Source organism: Lithobates pipiens, unplaced genomic scaffold (genome assembly GCF_037356315.1).
Source record: "Lithobates pipiens isolate NorthernLeopardFrog02 unplaced genomic scaffold, aLitPip1_a1.2 Scaffold_23, whole genome shotgun sequence".
Classification (NCBI taxonomy): Eukaryota; Metazoa; Chordata; class Amphibia; order Anura; family Ranidae; genus Lithobates; species Lithobates pipiens.
The window spans coordinates 70,702,824-70,722,169 of record NW_027507785.1 but is presented as its reverse complement, the minus strand read 5'-3'; the positions used below and the strand labels follow the sequence as shown (position 1 = coordinate 70,722,169).

General features: G+C 38.9%; 1 protein-coding gene across 12 annotated transcripts in view; it reads right to left on the bottom strand.

Moving 5' to 3' along the window:
• Positions 1 to 19,346, bottom strand: part of FOXP1 (forkhead box P1) — a 1,079,246-nt gene that overhangs the window by 726,100 nt on the left and 333,800 nt on the right. For all 12 annotated transcript variants that reach the window (XM_077451838.1, XM_077451836.1, XM_077451844.1 and 9 more), the window contains one exon: positions 1,055 to 1,145. The gene's annotated coding sequence lies outside the window, so the exon portion shown is untranslated. The remainder of the gene's footprint in view (positions 1 to 1,054; positions 1,146 to 19,346) is intronic.

Sequence of the window (19,346 nt, the reverse complement as noted above, 5' to 3'; positions counted from 1 at the left end):
AAGCGGTCCTTCCCTCCTCCGTTTATAATGTGAGTGTGAATTTATGTTTTTCATGTCGCCAGTCATAGCCCCTGAGTGGGTGGACTAGGTGCTTTTTTTGTATTACTGTACATTTTTGGGGGTCACAGGGAACCCCTTCCAAAGAATGGCTATACATACACTTCATGGTACATTTAGCATAATCAGTAAGTTTTAGAACATTTTAAATAGAAAAATAAAGAAAATTATATATCCAGAGCATCTGAGACTCAGACTAGATTATTTTACACAACACTCCCCTGCTCCATACAGCAATAATTATCAAATAAAATAAATAATAATGGCCACAAGAGAGATACTTACTGTGAAAATTGTGACTTCCCCTACACTAGCTGTCAGTCGAAAAGAATGCTCATACTTTGGGGGTCAATGGGAAAATTCATCCACACATTGCTAATCAGTGGAGGGAAGCCCCTTTACATTAGTAATAGGTGTAGAAGTGACCCCTTACCTTGGTTGTAATTGACAAATTTCCCACTTACATTGGCAGTCATTGTAAGTGGGAGACCAATCTGCTCCAGAAATCCCTAGCAACCTCTGGAATAATCCTAGGGTTCCCACAAAGCTTTGGTTAACCACTAGCTGCCCAGCTCACGCAGATTTTCCATGCACGGCAGCTCACAAAGGCGCAGTTGCAGGCGGGCACTCTCGCTGGCGACCCACGATTGCCTAGTAGATAGGAAGAATGGGGATCTGCCAGTGTAAACAATCTGGATCCCCGTTCTGATGACAGTGGACATGTCAGAGATCTACTGTTCCCAGTGATCAGGAAAAGTGATCTCTGTCATGTCCCAGTGAGCCCATCCCCCCTTCAGTTAGAAAACACCTAGAGAAAACACTTAACCCCTCTATCGGCCCCTAGTGTTAACCCCTTTCCTGACAGTGTCATTTTTACATTGATCAGTGCATTTTTATTCTTCTCACACCTCCAACTGGCAATGTGCTAATATCTGTGAATAAAGACAACACATAATAAAACTTGTGGATGCAACAACATCGGTCATAGCCTACTCACCTCAAAAAGTTGTCAGGGTCATTGTCTTATTGTTGCATTGAGATTAGGCGACCATCCACTCACAAACTGTAGAAATTCATGGAGTTTAAGACTGCAAAAGAGAAAAATTTGATTAAGCCATCAGTTTTTTGGGAAGTTCATATTACCGTACCTGTATATACACTAGTAAGCCAGGAGTGGTGAAACTTGCCAAGGAAGGTTGTTTCCTAGGTAGACCCATTATTGAATGCAGTCACTAATACATCAAAATTCTAAATAATCCCAGTTCTTAGTGTACTAAATCTTTAGCTGATGCACCTTAACAATCTGAACACATGTTGTACTGATGTGCAAAATTAAAAAAAAATGCACTGCCCCTTTAAAATCAATAAACTATTCCATAGCATACGCTTCCAATATTATCAGACAGCATGTAAATTTACTACCATACAATATACAGAATAACAACTGTCAATAATATGGTGTTCACATAGCTAAAAAATGTACTCCAAAATAATTTCACCAGTGGGACTAGCGCACTTTTTTATTTTGTTTTTTAAACTAATAAATACGGCAAGAAGCGCTAATAGTGGATTGCCACTCACACATTTTTTCTCATATTTCTGATGGGGGGTGGAGATCGACTGCCGTGGACGACACCCAAATCCTCCATGTACAGGAGGGACAAGTCTTGAGCTGTGGATTTGGGTGTTTATGTTTAAACCCATGATGCATAACACTGCAGCTGCATAACATTACAAAAAATTTATTTTTATGCTCAGTACCGAAGAACAATATTTGGGACTTTTTCAGGCATAACATAATTAAAAAATAATATGTCAGGCAAAATCAATAATACTAATTGTTACAGAAAATCTTTAAAATATACACAATAAAAGCATGTAGGCTGACAGTATCACACAGTAACTTACACTTTATTAGATACACTTGTTCGATTGCTTGGTAACACAAATTGCTAATCAGTCAATCACATGGCAGCAACTCAATGCATTTAGGCATCTATATGTGGTGAAGACGACTTGCTGAAGTTCAAACCGAGCATCAGAAAGGAAAAGAAAAGGAATTTAAGTGACTTTGAATATGGCATGGTTGTTGGTGCCAGATGGGCTGGTCTGAGTATTTCAAAAACTGCTAATCTTCTGGGATTTTCATGCACAACCATTTCTCAGGTTTACAAAGAATGCCTTGTTGCTGTCAGAGGAGAATGGGCAGACTGGTTTGAGATGATAGAAAGGCAACAGTAACTCAAATAACCACTCGTTACAGCCAAGGTATGCAGAATACCGTCTCTGAGCACACAAAGCATCGAACCTTGAAGCAGATGGGCTACAGCAGCAGAAGACCACACCGGGTGCCACTCCTGTCAGCTAAGAACAGGAAACTGAGGCTACAATTTGCACAGGCTCAACAAAATTAGACAATAGAAGAGCTGAAAAAATGTGCCTGGTCTGATGAGTCTTGATTTCAGTTGCGAGATTCAGATGGTAGGGTCAGAATTTTGCATAAAAAACATGAAAGCATGGATCCATTCTGCCTTGTATCAATGGTTCAGGCTGGTGGTGGAGTAATGGTGTGGGGGATATTTTCTTGTCACACTTTGGACCCCTTAGTACCAATTGAGCACTGTTTAAACACCACGGCCTGCCTATGGTTCGCTGACCATGTCCATCCCTTTATGACTACAGTGTACCCATCTTCTGATGGCGACTTCCAGTAGGATAATGCACCATGTCACAAAGCCTAATTCATCTCACCACTGGTTTCTTGAACATGCCAATGAGGTCACTGTACCCCAATGGCCTCCGCAGTCATCAGATCGCAATCCAATAGGGAACCTTTGGGTTGAGGTGAAACAGGAGATTTGTATCATGGACATGCAGCCAACAAATCTGCAGCAACTGCGTTATGCTATCATGTCAAAATGGACCAAAATCTCTGAGGAATGTTTCCAAAACCTTGTTGAATCTATGCCACCAAGAATTATGGTAGTTCTGAAGGCAAAATGGGTTCCAACCTGGTACTAGCAAGGCGTACTTAATAAAGTGGCCGGTGAGTGTAAATAACCCTGAATTAATATCTCCATTATGTAACATATTACATAATGTCGTGCTAGAGGTAGATTTCCAAAATCATTTAATCTACAGTATGTACAGTATGCCGATGCTCCCAACATGTTTCAAATCCTTATGCAGGGGATGGAAATTATTCATATCTACTGTATAAAAAATCTGTGCACATGCATAGATCTAAATGGGCTTTAAGGCATTTATTGAATGCAAAAGATATGTAACAGTTTTGAGTATATTTGTGTCCCCCATGCCTGCAGTCTAGGTAAGCTGAGTTCTATAAATCTGAAAGAACTTGAGTTTAAATCAACTTTAAACACAGACACCTAAAAAGTGGTCAGATGTATATGTTATATTGGCCCAGTGCTCCTTTTAAAAAGCAAATGCAGGAACAGCAAATTTACGAATCAAGCCGCAATCTCATCAAAAATCCATCTTGCCGAAAACCTGCTTGGCCAGGAACTTTGATTATTTTCCCTAGATGACACTTCAATCTCTTAAGCAAGGGCTTAGAATATTCATTCATACAACATTATTGTAACATGTGGGGCTTATGATCATCCCCAGTGGTATTTGTGCACGTGTGCATTTAATTGTGTTAGCATGCATGTGTAGTTTGGCAAACGTACATTGTGGACATATTTTGGGTTGTTTTCTTGAAATTCATTCAAAAGGATTAGATGGGAAAATGACTGTATTTGTTTCTACTAGTACCAAACAGAAATGTAACCTTTGTAGCAAGCACCCTAAAATCAGCACAGCCTTACTAACTTGAAGCTTTGTAGTTGGCAAATTTAAAGGATTTTAAATGGCATTGCTTATAAATCTATATATTTTATTTTAGACTATGAAGAATGTTACAGTGCATCTGGAAAATATTCACAGCACCACTTTTTTCATATTTAATGTTACAGCTTTATTCCAAAATGGATTCAATTAATTATTTTCCTCAAAATTCTACAAACAATATTCCATAATGACAACAGGAAAGAAGTTTGTTTGAAATGTTTGCAAATTTAAAAAAATAAAATGATAAAAAATTCCGTTTGCATACAAGTATTTACAGTCTTTCCCATGACTATCAAAATTGAGCTCAGGTACATCCTGTTTCCACTGATCATCCTTGAGATGTTTCTACAACTTGACTGGAGTCCATCTGTGGTAAATTCAGTTGATTGGAGATGATTTGGAAAGGCACACACCTGTCTATATAAGGTCCCACAGTTAACAGTGCATGTTAGAGCACAAACCAAGCCCCAAAGTCCACAGAATTTTCTGTAGACCTCCAAGGCAGGATTGTATCAGGGCACAGATCTTGGGAAGCGTACAGACAAAATTCTGAAGCATTGAAGGTCCCAATGAGCACAGTGGCCTCCATCATCTGTAAAAGGAAAAAGTTTGGAATCGCCAGGACTCTTCCTAGCCTGGAACACCCGGCCAAACTGAGTGATTGGGTGAGAAGGGCCTTAGTCAGGGAGGTGATCAGGAACCCAAAGGTCAATCTGGTAGAGGCTCCAGCATTTTTCTGTGGAGAGAGGAGATACTTCCAGAAGAACCACCTCTGCAGCACTCAACCAATCAGGCCATATGGAAAATACTATTCAGTAAAAGGCACATAACAGTCCGCCTGGAGTTTGCCAAAAGGCACCTGAAGGATTCTCAGACCATGAGAAACAACATTCTCTGGTCTGATGGAACAAAGATTAAACTCTTTGGCCTGAATGGCCAGTGTCCTGTCTGGAGGAAACCAGGCACAGCTCATCACCTGGCCAATACCATCCCTACAGCCCAAAAATAGGTGTGCCAAGCTTGTAGCTCATACTCAAAAAGTGCTTCAACAAAGTATTGTGCAAAGGCTGTGAATGCTTATTTACATGAAATTATTTTCATGTTTTTATTTTTAATACATTTGCAAAGATGTTAAACAAACTTCTTTCACATTGTCATTATGTGGTATTGTTTGTAGTATTTTGAAGAAAATAATACATGTAATTCATTTTGGAATAATGCTGTAACATAACAAAATTTGGAAAAAGTGAAGCACTGGGAATACTTTCCAGATGCACTGTACAAGAGGAGGTAACTTGGGAACAGAATCAGGAATATGGACAGGGAGCTACCACTGTTGGAGAATCAAAAGGTATATAAAAGCAAGGGAGTGAATTAGCCCACCAGGCTTCACTTATGACTATCAGCTTTGGGTGGATTTGCCATTAAAATCTTTTTGATAAATTTTTATATTTTAGAATTTTAAAAACATTTACTGTATATTTGCTGTTCGAAGGTCAATAAGTGACCAATCTATTTAAAACAGGAAAGAGTTCTCTATTCATAAACTGTGTTTGTACAACAACAAACAGGCATATACATTTTGCAGAGTTTCAGATGGTTTCATTTCTCTTGGCAGGGGCTGAAACGAATATACAATTGTATAGGAACTGGGAAGGGCCTGGATGCTTAGACAGTTAATTGTGATTCAACACATTTCCACCTGGGATAGATACCGTCTATGTAAACTCCTGAGCTTACATGTCTACACAACGCATCAACTCCACCCTGCTGCATTAATAAGGATGAATGCAAGTGATTTTAGTATTAAATAATGCCAGTGTTCTTACTCATGTCTAATAAGTTAACTAGATATTCATTGCTTTTTATTGTTTTTTGTAATTAACTCTATACTCAAAAACTGATTCTGAGTTCTAACGCTCATTGATCACTGCTGTTCTACTACCTCTCTCCCAGGCAATGTCAGCCTAATTTGAGATACCAGCTGGCATGGAGATGACATTGGAATTATATTCAGCTCCAATGAATTATGGGAGGTTAGAAACTTAGAGTTTTACAAATGTCTGTGACCCTGTTGGGAAGATGTGTCCTCTCTATTTGTACTGGTGATCGTTGTCACTGGGATTGAAAGTGATGAGGAATCACAAATTTTACAGTTCTCACTGGAACAGAAGGTATGGGTAAATCTTTCCATGGAAAAACCCGTTCCAATGAAAGGGATCCAAGTTAGAGATTCTCCTCAGTTTGGAGAAATCCATTTATTTCCTGTTGAGGAAGCGAAAGATAGCAAGAAAAACAGAAACCAGTAGAAACAATAGCTTGGATTCAAATTATCAGTAGATTAATCAGACTGCAATAAGGTACAGTGGATCTAGTAAGGCCCCTCCCACCCTCCCTTTAGGGGTGTCCATTAAACAGGGGGCCCAGATATTAAAGTATAAAGAGGATTTCTGAATCAATATGGTTAAAATTACTTCATAGTGCTGGGAGATCAATGGTAGCAGTTTTTGGTGAAGAGCAGTTGACAGACAACCATGTCCTACGTAAAGTCGACCCCAAAAAGTACCACTTTATTCAACACTAACTCCACCTAAAAACTGTCATCCAGAAAAAAAATTATAAAAAAAAAAAAAAAAAAAAACACATTTGAAGCAAGTCCCCTAGGCTATATTGTCAGGACACTTCTTTATGTAGTCCTCAGCTCCCTTTCCCTTCATTTTTTAAGGTCTCCTCAATCCAACTAACTAGTTCTGCTACAAAGTCCTTCTGCTTGATCCAGAATTTGGGTGATGATATCAACTGGACTCAAAGATCTTAGAGAAACAGGACTGAATGAAAAAATGTTTTCTGCTGAGCGAAGTGCTTTAACTTAGTATATTCAGGCTTTTGTCCTAGAACTCAAAAATTGAAGTCCAACCAAAAGTAAAAATGCTATAGTCCTTGCTGCTCAGAGGGTACCGCAATGCACATGCATGTAACATAGTTCACATGTGCTGAAGTATAGGCTTTGATTATGCCTATGATAGCGTATGCAGTTTCATACACTGATGCTTGTGAACAGAGGTTCCAGAAATACCTGTACATTTGCTGACTAATTTGTAGCATGGCGAACAGGTCTTTTGGAGTTTCATAGCAGTTGAATTTTAACACACACTTTCTGTACTGCGTCTTTTCAGATTATGAGGTAACAAAGAGCAACATTTGGATGTTTTATGGCCGATACAAACAGGGACTGTAGCCTATGCACTAAACATGAGTGTAAGCTTTAGAATCTCAGTAAGGGTATAGTGATTGCTGAGTGCGCCATTTCTGCTTGCTCATGGGAACCCAAAGCAAAAGTATACCAAATTTCTTGACCGTTACATTTCCTTTTATTAAATCAACCTCAATGTGTGTTAAAGTTGAATCCCTGTCTAGCACCTTCTCCTCATCTACCATCAACCATCACCTCTTGAGCCCCCCGAGCACAGCTTTTTAATTTTTTTTAATACATACCTTTATTCAGGTGTCCTCCACCCATTCATGTGATGAACAGACTTCAGCTGTAGGTGATCCTGGATTTTTCCTAAAATGCTGCTAATGTAATTATGTCAGTGCAGCAATTTCCTGGGAGCATAGGTTGGCTTGATGACACACCCTGAGAAGGTGTGTCTATGACAACCTGGGTTCATAGAAAGTGTCATTCAAACCATAGGAGTACCGGTGCTGAACAACAAAGGAGGACTTCGATGGCAGCTCTTGAGTATATAGAGGGTGACTACTAATTCCCAATTTGAGGGCTTATTTTTAAAAATAAATCTGTTGGACACAGGCTTTAATGTTTTAAAAATGTAGGTTTCTAAGCATTGCCTGTGTTTTCTGTTTAAAAAAGTACAGCACATATGACAGATTTGAAATAAAATTAATAAGCCACATTATTTAGTGATAAACGACAAATACACATGAAAATAAAGTTCATAAAAGTCCAAAAAGCACAGTGAAATGTGCTAATGACTACACCTCAAAACCATGGAGTGATAAGAGAAAGAAATAAAGTTCCGAGCATAAGCTCTGTGCTGGAATAGAAAGAAGTCCAGGAATAGAGAATGTTTCCCTGAGGAAATATCAACACCAGAGGCTTACCAGAATGCTGACGATCCCCTTATTCAGGCTGGTCATAAACCACTCAATCAACCAGGAAGGATAAATCCCTTAGTACCCCTCTCTTGGTATATTTCTATATCTAAGTCCTCCCCTCCTTCTAAATCCTTTAGTAAAAACATGGACAACAGCTTGGGTAATTCCTGGTGGCCAATCCAAAGGATTCTCACCCGCAATAAATATATCACATTGGCTATCCCTGGACTTCTATACATTCCAGCACAAAACTTATGCTTTTGACTTTATTTCTTTCTCTTCTCACTTTATGGTTTTGATGTGTATTCATTAGCACATTTCACTGTGTGCTTTTTGGACTTTTATGAACTTTATTGTCACATTTATTCATCGTTTATCACTAAGGAATGTCACTTGTTAATTTTGTTCAAAATATGTCATATGCGCTGCACTTTTTTATTGCTAATATATGTGCCTGGTATCAAAGGTATAGTGTTCTGCAGATTTTTCTTTGTTTTTCACTAACGCAGATTTTTTCTTTCCTTTTTGTACTTATATTTTCTGCTTGCAGTGCTACGCTGCAATGTACTACATTTCCCTATAGAAGGGTTCTAAATTCTTATTTCTTCTATAGGAGAAAACTGAATTCCTGTTTTATCTATAGGAGGACTCTGAATTTCTATTTCACCGCTAAAAAAGTAGTCCATCAATGCCGGTAACCATAGAATCTATTCAAAACTCCACAACTTCTCCAAAACTCCACAACTTCTTAGCAGATGGGGCAAAATGGAACCATTCCCCAAATTGTTTTCCTTGAAGCTCAGCCAAAATAAATTTGGCAAAATTATAACAAGCAACAAAATGTTTTAACAATTAAAGCAATGTTTCCAGTCTTTTCAAGCTGTAATGCTTCTGCAAAGAAAAATACTTTTTTTTTGCTTTAATAAAAACACCAACCTGTATAAACATGAAACATAAGACTTTACCCAGCACCTTGAATAAACTGTACGCAAAAGGTAACATCCAAAAATAAATTTAAAGAGCTAATTATTATAATAGATGATTGTGAATTAAGATCTTCTGCAGATGTTCGAGCTGGCGTTACAAGCTTTAACAGCAAGTCAAATTTAAGCTTGGTATATTTGATTTAGCGAAGCTGAAAAAAAAAAAAACCTATATATTTATATATTTTTGTTGGGTGCAACAGGCATATTTTTCCATGCTGGGCAAAGAATTATGGGCCGCATCTGTTAGCCATTTCTGCATAAATAAGATTTTTGTTCATAGCTCGAGATTTTATTGCCCCAGAAGTAAAAATAAAATAAAAAAATAAAGACCCAGCACAAACATTAGCCAGTAAGAGTCACTTAGGGGAGTAGGACATTAAGCGGTAGCAGCGGGAAGGAAAGGACAGCTAAGATTTAGCAAATATTCCACAATTCGTCATCAGGGAAAGGTAAAAGAGAGGAAGAATTCAGAAACCTTCCATTTAGGTTCATAAAACTCAATATATCTCTGATATATATATATTTTTTTTAACAGAATAATTACAGAATATGTTTCCTCTAAATTAAAAGGAAACTAGAATTCTTTTCATTTTACTTTTTTTTTTAGTTATAGATCATCTAGATGTCATGAACCTTGTAAGGTTTTAAAAACCTTATTGCCAAGTATACTTTGTAAATAATAGATACATGAGAGAAGCTATACTTGTTTATTACATAGACAGTTTCTACTTTCTGTCCAGTAGTGCTGCATGTAATGTACCTAACTTAGCCTTCTCAACATAATTATTACGAGGCAACCCTTTAAATAACTTTAAGGACCCCGCTAATAATTACTATATCTACAGCTTACGGTACATTAGCATGAAGAGTAAACTGAGATGTAAGCATAAATAAAAGAACAAGTCATGTGGTGTATGTAGCATATTGCCACGTGACCTCACATTGGTTCTCAGTGGAGAAATGCCCTCCTACATTGGTGGTCAGTGTAATCCCCTCTTACAATCGATGCTCAGTGGAGAAGGCTCCCCTTAGATTTGGCAGTCAGTAGGAGACCACCATGTACAGTGTATGTGTGACAGTTTTTACCTTGGTAACAACCTGACCATGGAAAACAGGTATATAGGCGCTACAACCTTCCCAACACAAAAGCTCCGCCTGGTGCTCAGACCTTGAGGCTGCTGGCATCTTCAATGTGCCAGAGTGAGAAAAGGGATGGTCGGGACTCAGGATGACTAAAAATAGTGTTTCTTTATTCGGTAAAAATGTACAATGCTGTAAAACAGCCTACGCGTTTTGGACATTGGTGCATAGTCATGGCCTGACCATACCTATAATTAAAGGGTATGTAAATCCCAACAATTACCTTTTCTTACTTGTCTCCTTTTAGTCTGTTAAATATACAGTTGAAAGCTTTTTGTTATAGCTCTTTGTTTGATAACTTCCTGTGCTCTCCGGCTGTGCCGACTCTTATCAGTTATTAAGGAGAATAGTTTCACCCTTGGATATGAAGTGTGTTACTAGCAGAATCCCCAGGTGAAAATAAAACAAAAATTGAAAAATTAAAACGAATGCAGCCACTGCATCCAAGGACTGCTAAGCTGCATATTACTTTTATGTATGTGGATTCCTCACTCCTATAGTCTGTTAATGTGCATTTTTTTCCTGTGATGAACTTCATTAGGACAGCCAAATACATTTTCATTGGTTCTTTATATTGACTTAAGGCCCCATGACACACAGTGCATTCACATCTATGCATTGTAGTGTGTTGAATGTCAGATACATTACAAATGTACTGTGAATTCTAATGTGCACACATTAACTTATACAAACTTGCACGCATGTAACAGGAGCTTATACCCCACTATTCCATGCTCACCCGTTTTGTTAAAAAAGTGCCTTTTTAGCTTGTTAAAGTTAAGGTTTTTATTTCTAAAAATGTTCCAACATAAAACACATTGCAGGCCCCCTTTTTTTCTGTAAGATTTAGTAAAGTCATTTAAAAGAAGACTCTCATTGTATTTTCTCTTAGTGATGGGCATTTTAACTAACACCAAGTCTATTCACCATTTTACAATTTTGCCTAGTCACTAGCCTATAACTCTCCAATGATCTGCTGATTTCCTGCTTGGACACAAATTCAAGGAGCAACCCATCCCAAATACATTCACGACACATTATGGGTCCTGACCCAACCCTGATCTATAACATTCAGCGACACATCACATAGACTAATGTTGAGCAGTGCAGATGTTTGGAACACAAAAGAGCAAGCAGGGTTGAAACACGTAATTTGTAGACGTTACTTCTCAATCTGCTGGTTAACGCCTCAGTCGGAAACACTGTCACATAACAAACACAGAATAGAAATGGTGGAAGTGATCCATCGAGTCAGCCCATTTTTTTTTAACATCTGGTTTTAACCTTAGACCCAGAGGCATAACTGGAACCTTCAGGCCCCGATGCAAGAAGCCATAAAGGGCTTCCGGCCCTCAGCCAGGGCTCCCCCCCCACGCTGGCAGAATGCCAGGGCCTAGTAGAAAATTACACATTTACCGTACCCTTCCCTGCTCTCCGTCCTGACAGATCCTCCAAAGCAGCGAGAGGGAAAGGGGAGGAGTGAACCTGGCAGTACTGCAGGGGATGAGGGTGGCTTAGAGAGTACACAGGAGCCCAGGGCAGTAGGAAGTAGATACAAGGGGCAACCCAGCTCCATGCTACAGGAGGCTCATGTGGCTCCCTGTACATCTGGATAGGAGGGGCAGCAGGGGTGGCACATAGAGGATCTGATCCATCCATTTTCCTCCTGCAACTGCTGATAGGCTGCAGGAGGAAAATGGATTGGATTGGTTCCTCTATATGCCACCGCTTATATCCAGGTGTACAGGGGGCCACATGGTGCCATCCTTCCAGCCTCCTGGCGGCGCCTTTCCACCGAGCCATGCAAGCGACCAAGGAACTTTTGATGTGCCTGTCATTTACCTCCCTCTGTGAATGCATTTTAACGCTTTGTTTTTATCTCATGGTTTTATTAAATTTTTACACTTAGATGGCAGCACCTTCTGTTTTTTCTTGTTTACTTAGTGCATAGAGATCATTCAATACTCTACTGGAAGTGATGCAGCCTCTGAACAATTGATCTTCCTACAACCTGGATTATTTTTGGGACTTTTTGTTATTTTTCTCTGTTTGTGCCATTTAGCTTTTTTTTCTCTTTAAAGGAGTAAACCCTCTTTTTAAAAAAAAAAATAACAAACATGTCATACTTACCTCCACTGTGCAGTTAATTTTGCACAGAGTGGCCCCGAGTCTCGACTTCTGGGTTCCCCCGGCGGCACTGGTAGCTCCTCCCCGCATTGAGTTGGAGAAGGCTCCTAAGGTGCACTCCCATATGGGCGCGCTCCCGAGTCCTGCTTCTGTGTACATTCACACAGAATGCAAGACTCGGCCAAACCCCCTGGCGCTCGCGTCATTGGATTTGATTGACAGCAGTGGGAGCCAATGGCTGCGCTCCTATCAATCTATCTAATCAAGAGCCGAGACAATGGGCAGAGAGGAAGAGCGTGTCTCCACCAAGGGAACAAACGGGCTCAAAGGAGTAAAATGGGGGGGGGGGGCTGGTCAGTGTCAGAAGTTTTTTCACCTTAATGTGAAAAAGCATGAGAGTTTACAACCCCTTACATCCTTGGGGGTATCTCACCAAAAATGTCATTCTTTATTTAATGGGGTACCTGAAATTAGCTTTGCCTCAGTGAGTCAATCTCACAGGCATCAAAAAGGCATTTTTGGGGGCTGTGTACGGACTGCCATATTGTATTGAATTTTTTAGAAAATGACAGCAGCTGCAGATTGAAAAGGAAAGGTAATTTGTAATAACATTAAAGTAGAACTATAGATATAACTTTTATTTTTATTGTGGATAGAGTAAGGGAGGGTGATAACCCCAAGTAGATTTTTTTCACCAGAGTTGTCCTGTGGGGGAGATTTTCCTTCACTTCCTCTCCCATAGTGAAAACAGTCTAATTAAGGGAATTCCTTGGTCACTAGAACTAGTGTACCCACTGGAAGATTTCCCCTCTATTACTTTTATGGGGACCACCCAAAAATTGGGGTTTTCTTTTACTTTTAATGATAATGGTAAATATGACAAATAGGACAAATAGAGTGGGGGCACAGACAGCCTTAACAACTGACAGGTGTTCTAATCCCCCTCCCCTCTATCCAAAACAAAAAAAAGTTTTGCCTTTAGTTATACCTAGAATTACAACATGGCTTGTGTACCAATTGTATATACTAAATTTAGTTTTTTTTTAATTGACCATACCTTTATTTTTCCATGAAAGTGGAGTTACCCTTTAAGGTAGTAAGATTCCCTTACAGTTTGACACCTTGCTACTGCAGGAAATATGTTCCAAGCATCCACCACACTTTTGGTAAAATAATCATTTCTACCTTACTCTTGAACTTTCCACTTGCTAATTTGATCATTCCTCAATGTTCCCCATCTCAGCTGCATATAAATTATATATATATATATATATATATATATATATATATATATATATATTGTTGCGAGGCCACACAATTATCAGCTGCACATAAACAAAAAATATCTCTAACTTTATTAACACTTTTAAAGGTTAACTCCACTTTTGTGAGAAAAAAGTAGCAAAAAAAAAAATTGTATATATATATATATATATATATATATATATATATATATATATATATATATATATATATATATATATATATACACACACAATTGTGACACAAGTCATATTGTATGCGAATGTTATTAAAAATTACCTTTCCTTTTCAATCTGCAGCTCTGTAATTTTCTGTAAAATGCAATGTGGCAGCCTAAAGGCTTTCTGTACACAGATGGCATGCAGAACCCCCCGGAAATGTAATCTTCTGCTAGTGTGATTAGCTCACTGATTTTTTCCAGAAGTCTGCTCTAAGATACAATTCAGATTTTGGGAATCCCATGCAACTAAAATGTTACTTTTGGTGAAATACTCCCAAAGGGAAATCACTTCTAAAAGGAATGCACACCCGGCCATAAAAAAACTAATATTTCTTCAGAATAATAAAAGGTAGGAATCTGCAACAAAGTTTGTTAAAATCCTTGCAATATACATTAATCACCCAGAGGGGATTGTTTTTTTTCTCAACATAAGTGGAGTTATTCATTAATATATTTATTCTAGCTCCTCCCCCTTCCCTTTCTTTCCATGGGGCTGTACATATTAGGTTCCTCCAATCTCTCCTGATGTGTTATCCATCAGATTTTACACCAATTTTATTGTCCTTCTTAGGACACAACCAAGGGAAGACTGCACAGCAAAAAGTGAAGCCTTTATCATTAGGGCACAAATGCTTGAAAGGAGGTTTTTTTTTTCTTTTGCATCTTGTGTGCTTAACATAGTTTTATCTAGACAGTGATGACATGAAGCATAATTTATATTAACTTATATCATAATAAAAGCCCACTGATCCAGCCTCAAACATACACAGAATCCAACTGGGAGTTTATTCAAGTAAAACATTACATTTCAAACGTCTGCAAAAAAAAAAAAGTTCCGTACAAGCTTTCAGGAAAAAGGCAATTTTTTTCTTTCTTTTTTTTCTACAAGCAGTCCAATCCGCTTACAGAGTGAACATGGAAAATTGTAACTACGACAGCTTATGATGTGGTGAGCTTTATCCCTTCAGATTGCCTTAGTTTGTGAGAGAGCGGATTCAACAAGTGGTACAAGAAAAAAAAAATTGGGAAGTGCACTGTACATTCCAAAGTTTTATGAATAAGGCCCTATGCAGATCGTACATAGCGGCGTGTACTGATCTCCCTGTCTGACAAAGAACGCTGTGCGCCATGCCAACGTATATTTTCCTTGTAAATCTGTTCAGCTGTCTTGAAAGCAGCCAAGTTGGGCTCTCTCCGGCCAAATTTCAGAATTTGTATAAATATGTTCATGTGTATGTGTTTTGCTTTCTACACATGCAATCGTTTATCCATCAGCATGGGATATTTGGACATGAAATATAAGTCTTTTTGACATTTGCAAACAGGGTGAAGAGAAATAAGCAAAGATGGGTATTAGGTGTGGTGCCTGCATGCTAAAGTAAAATCCGGGTGTGCCGTCCACAGATGGGGCCCTGAGGGAGGTCTCCAACAAGGCAGGCATGGTGAGGAAATAGAATACGTAAGCCAAGGGGCTCTTCTTTAATAAGGAAAGGATAACCATCACAAAATATGTCCAAAGGTTTTGTTGGCCACAAAAGAGCATGCATCTCAACAATGAGTATTACTGCATATATCACCAGATGAAAACAGAAAAAATCCAAAGAAAAGAACACTGATGCAGCCACCACATTTAATGATTGGTAAGCTGCAATTTAATATATTTTCAGTTTTGGGTTTAATAATGCTGTAACCTCCGGCAGTAAGGAGGCATTGAGGGAGAATGTATAGGTGAGTATATCTTGCTGGGGGGAGGGGGGCTATTGTGAGACGCTGTCACTTGGCCCTGAATGGGAAGGTGGCAGTGTCTCTTTAAGATGCCAATGTTTGGATATTCTGATCATATCTACAAAAAAACTAAAAATCTACAACAAAATCACATGTGTCCATTTTATAGTAAAATTTCCTCAAAAGTGCATATGGGCAAAAAAAAAAGAAAAGAAAACTTGGGTTTGGACTAAACCTGGAAGGAAGCTGTCACAGCCAAGTTACAATCTGCTTTTGACCTAGGTTGAGCCAGGCTTGCCTAACTGAGCATTATCTCTGGATGTGTTACTCAAGTTAAGTGTTATGATTTTCTCTCTAATTTTTTGACTTGCTTTGCTCTTTGTTTTTTTGTTTGTTTTGATTTTCTAAAAATGTTGTACTTAATGGTTGGTTGCAACTGTGTTATTGTGCCTTGTGTGCCATGAGTTTGGCATAATGAGGATAATAATAAGGAATTTAAAAAAAACTAAAAACTGGGACCAATGCTTTTCCCATCCCCCAGCTGTATGCACACAAAATGGATGCTCGTGACAACACTGATTTAATGGGGTTGATTTACTAAAACTGGAGAGTGTAAAATCTGGTTCAGCTGTGCATGGTAGCCAATCCGCTTCTAACTTCATCTTGTTCAATTAAGCTTTGTTGGAAAAAACTGGAAGCTGACTGGTTTCTATGCAGAGCTGCATCAGATTTTGTACTCTACAGTTTTAGTAAATCAACTACAATATATCAATGTGCTCAAATTGGTTCAATTATCTTTAGGTTCCTTAATTTTGATTATTACCTAGTACATCCAAATTAAGAAAAAAACTTTTGGCTTCAAATCTCTTCAACAGAGACACAGCCAATATCTAGTAGAGCAGGGAATATCAGACAATGTTTTTATTGCTGTCTATACCTTCCTGCCCTGTGACGACCACGCTCTCCATTTCCTGTATGAGGGTCACGGGGATATAAAGTGTGGCACAATCTCGAGTCACAGACAGAAACAAAAACCTAGATAAATGGGGGAAAAAATTGAGTGCCAGGCGATCAGCTCAAAACTTCATAAATCTTTAGTCTGGATAATGGGGTGAACATAAAAAGAGGAGTGGTAGCCAACACATTGGAAGCACCACAAGAAAATAAAGGAAATAAAAATTTGACCGAAATGTTTACCTTTTCTCACTCTACATGTTATACATTTAAACCATGTCTAGATTTTTTTAAATGAACACATCACCGAATATGTTTTTTTCTTAATATATCTGCCTGGAACTCAGGTTCAACATATGACAGACACAATTTAACATGAAGCTATTCTTTAACCTCTTACTTAGCCCCTTTTTAATGTCCAAAGATGTCACTTTGAAAATTGTATTAATTTTACATTTATAAAGGCTTAACTGTGACCAATTAAGAAAAGTCCTGACGATGTCAGATATAATCATGCAGGAGTGTAACACACCAGAGCAGATTAAGGAACTTGCTTTACATAATAGGTTTCACAATCTACAGCAGACTCTCTGCACTTTGCAGCGACTAGTCTAGTCATCGAAAAAATGTTTTTTCCTCCCTTGCTTTCTCTCTACACTCGGGACAGCCCCTCCTAATTAGGACGTTTTATATGTGACTTTTTAGTGTTCATGAAAAACAATCTGCCACAAAAGGTAACAAAAAAAATAAAATGATCAAAATCTCAAGTCGGCGCTATCATTTCAGCGATCAGATGTCTGTGGCAATGCAGGAAAAAAAAAATTCTATTTATAATGCAGCTCTTTTTCCATATAAAATGTTTGTGAGGTGCAGAGTGAAAACCAGAGGGCTTTTACAGCCACGACCTGCTTAGATCTCCAATCGTTTATTTTACAAAGTTTATTTCTTTTAAACAGTACAAGTGAGGTTTTTTTTTTTCTTCTTTTTCCAGATCTTATCCTTCATTGAAATAGCGGCGTCTGGTGTAAATTTTAAGTCCATTAGACGCGAGATTAGCTTCTTGAAGGATAACAAATTTAACATTACCTTTTCTGTGATACTTTCATGTAACAAACAGACATAGTTACAAGGTGACATGCTAGTGACTGGTTATAAACTTCTAGCCTGCACCCAAAAGACACATAAGCGAGTGTATTGTTTGATTTATACAGTGCTGAGCTATCTGTCATTTTATATGGCGCTATGTATATATTAAGAAGCGGGAGATCTTAGCAATGGTACTTGAAAGCCAAACTCCACATTTAAAGCTTACCTCTGGGGAAAAGCAAAATACACAGCTAAAACAAACATTTGTGTGAACTAATAAACCAAAATCAAAAGAGTTGTAGTCCCCTTTCCAACAAACTTGAGATCCAGGTGCCCCTGGGGTACAAGACCCTGACCTCCAGAGCAATTAAGCAGTACAGTTTACCCAGGACCCACTTTACTGACTGGACAATGAATGTGTAGCAGCACCCTGATTGGGTCATTTCTGTGCTCTACCTATCAGTAAGCATGTTTTAATCATACACAAAATGGAAAGGAAAATTGTGTGCAGAGGTGTAAAAACACCTAACCAGCTGCCACCACCATACCCTGAAGGTATATAACAAATAAATACATTGCTAATACTAATGCCACGTACACATGACCGGACTTTGACGGACTTGGTCCGGCGGACTGGAGTAGTCTGACAATTTGATCGTGTGTGGGCTCCAGCGGACTTCTTCCCAAAAGTCCGGTGGACCTAGAAATAAAACGTGCTTCAAATCTTTCCGACGGACTCAAGTCCAGTCGAAAAATCCAGTCGTCTGTGTGCTAGTCCGATGGACTAAAACCGACGCTAGGGCAGCTATTGGCTACTTGTATGAACTTCCTTATTCTATGTAATCATGTTCAAATCCATCAGACTTTTGGAGTGATCGTGTGTGTCCAAGTCTGTTTGTTTGAAAGTCTGGCAAACCTCAGCTGCAAAGTCCGTCGGATTGTCCGCCGGACCAAGTCCGTTGAAAACTCCGGTCGTGTGTACACGGCATAACAGAAAATTATGATAATAGAAATAATGGGAAAAATGTACTAAAACTGGAGCGTTAATAAAATCTGGAGCAACTGTGCATGGTAGCCAATCAGCTTCTAACTTCAGCTTGTTCAATTAAGCTTTGACTGGAAGTAAAACTGGAAGCTGATTGGTTTCTATGCAGAGCTGCACCAGATTTTCCATTCTCCAGTTATAGTATATCAACCCCAATAAGACTGCATGAATAAACTAAAACATACTTTATATAAAGTGCTGATGTGCAAATGCATGAACAATCTCTCCACACTAATGCTAATTAATCAATGTACAAATTAGTGAAATTAACCACTTGCCGACCACTGCACGCCGATATACGTCGGCACAATGGCAGCGGTGGGCAAATGGACATACCTGTACGTTCCCTTTAATTGGCGGGGCTAGCGGGCACGCCCGCCACATACTGCGTGACCGTACCCGCGGTCCCCAGGGACTCAATGTCAGCTGGTGTCCCGGCAATCGTGTCATGGAGCTGCAAAATGGGGAGATGCAATGTTCTGCCTAGTGATATGACAGGGATCTACTGCTCCATGATCGGGAGCAGTGATCGCTGTCATGTCCTAGGTAGCCCACCCCCCACAATTAGAATCACTCCCTAGGACACACTTAACCCCTTGATCACCCCCTAGTGTTAAACCCCTTCCCTGCCAGTGTCATTTACACAGTAATCAGTGCATTTTTATAGCACTGATTGCTGTATAAATGACAATGGTCCCAAAATAGTGTCAAAAGTATCCAATGTGTCTGCTGTGTCGCAGTCATGATAAAAATTGCAGATTGCCGCCATTACGAA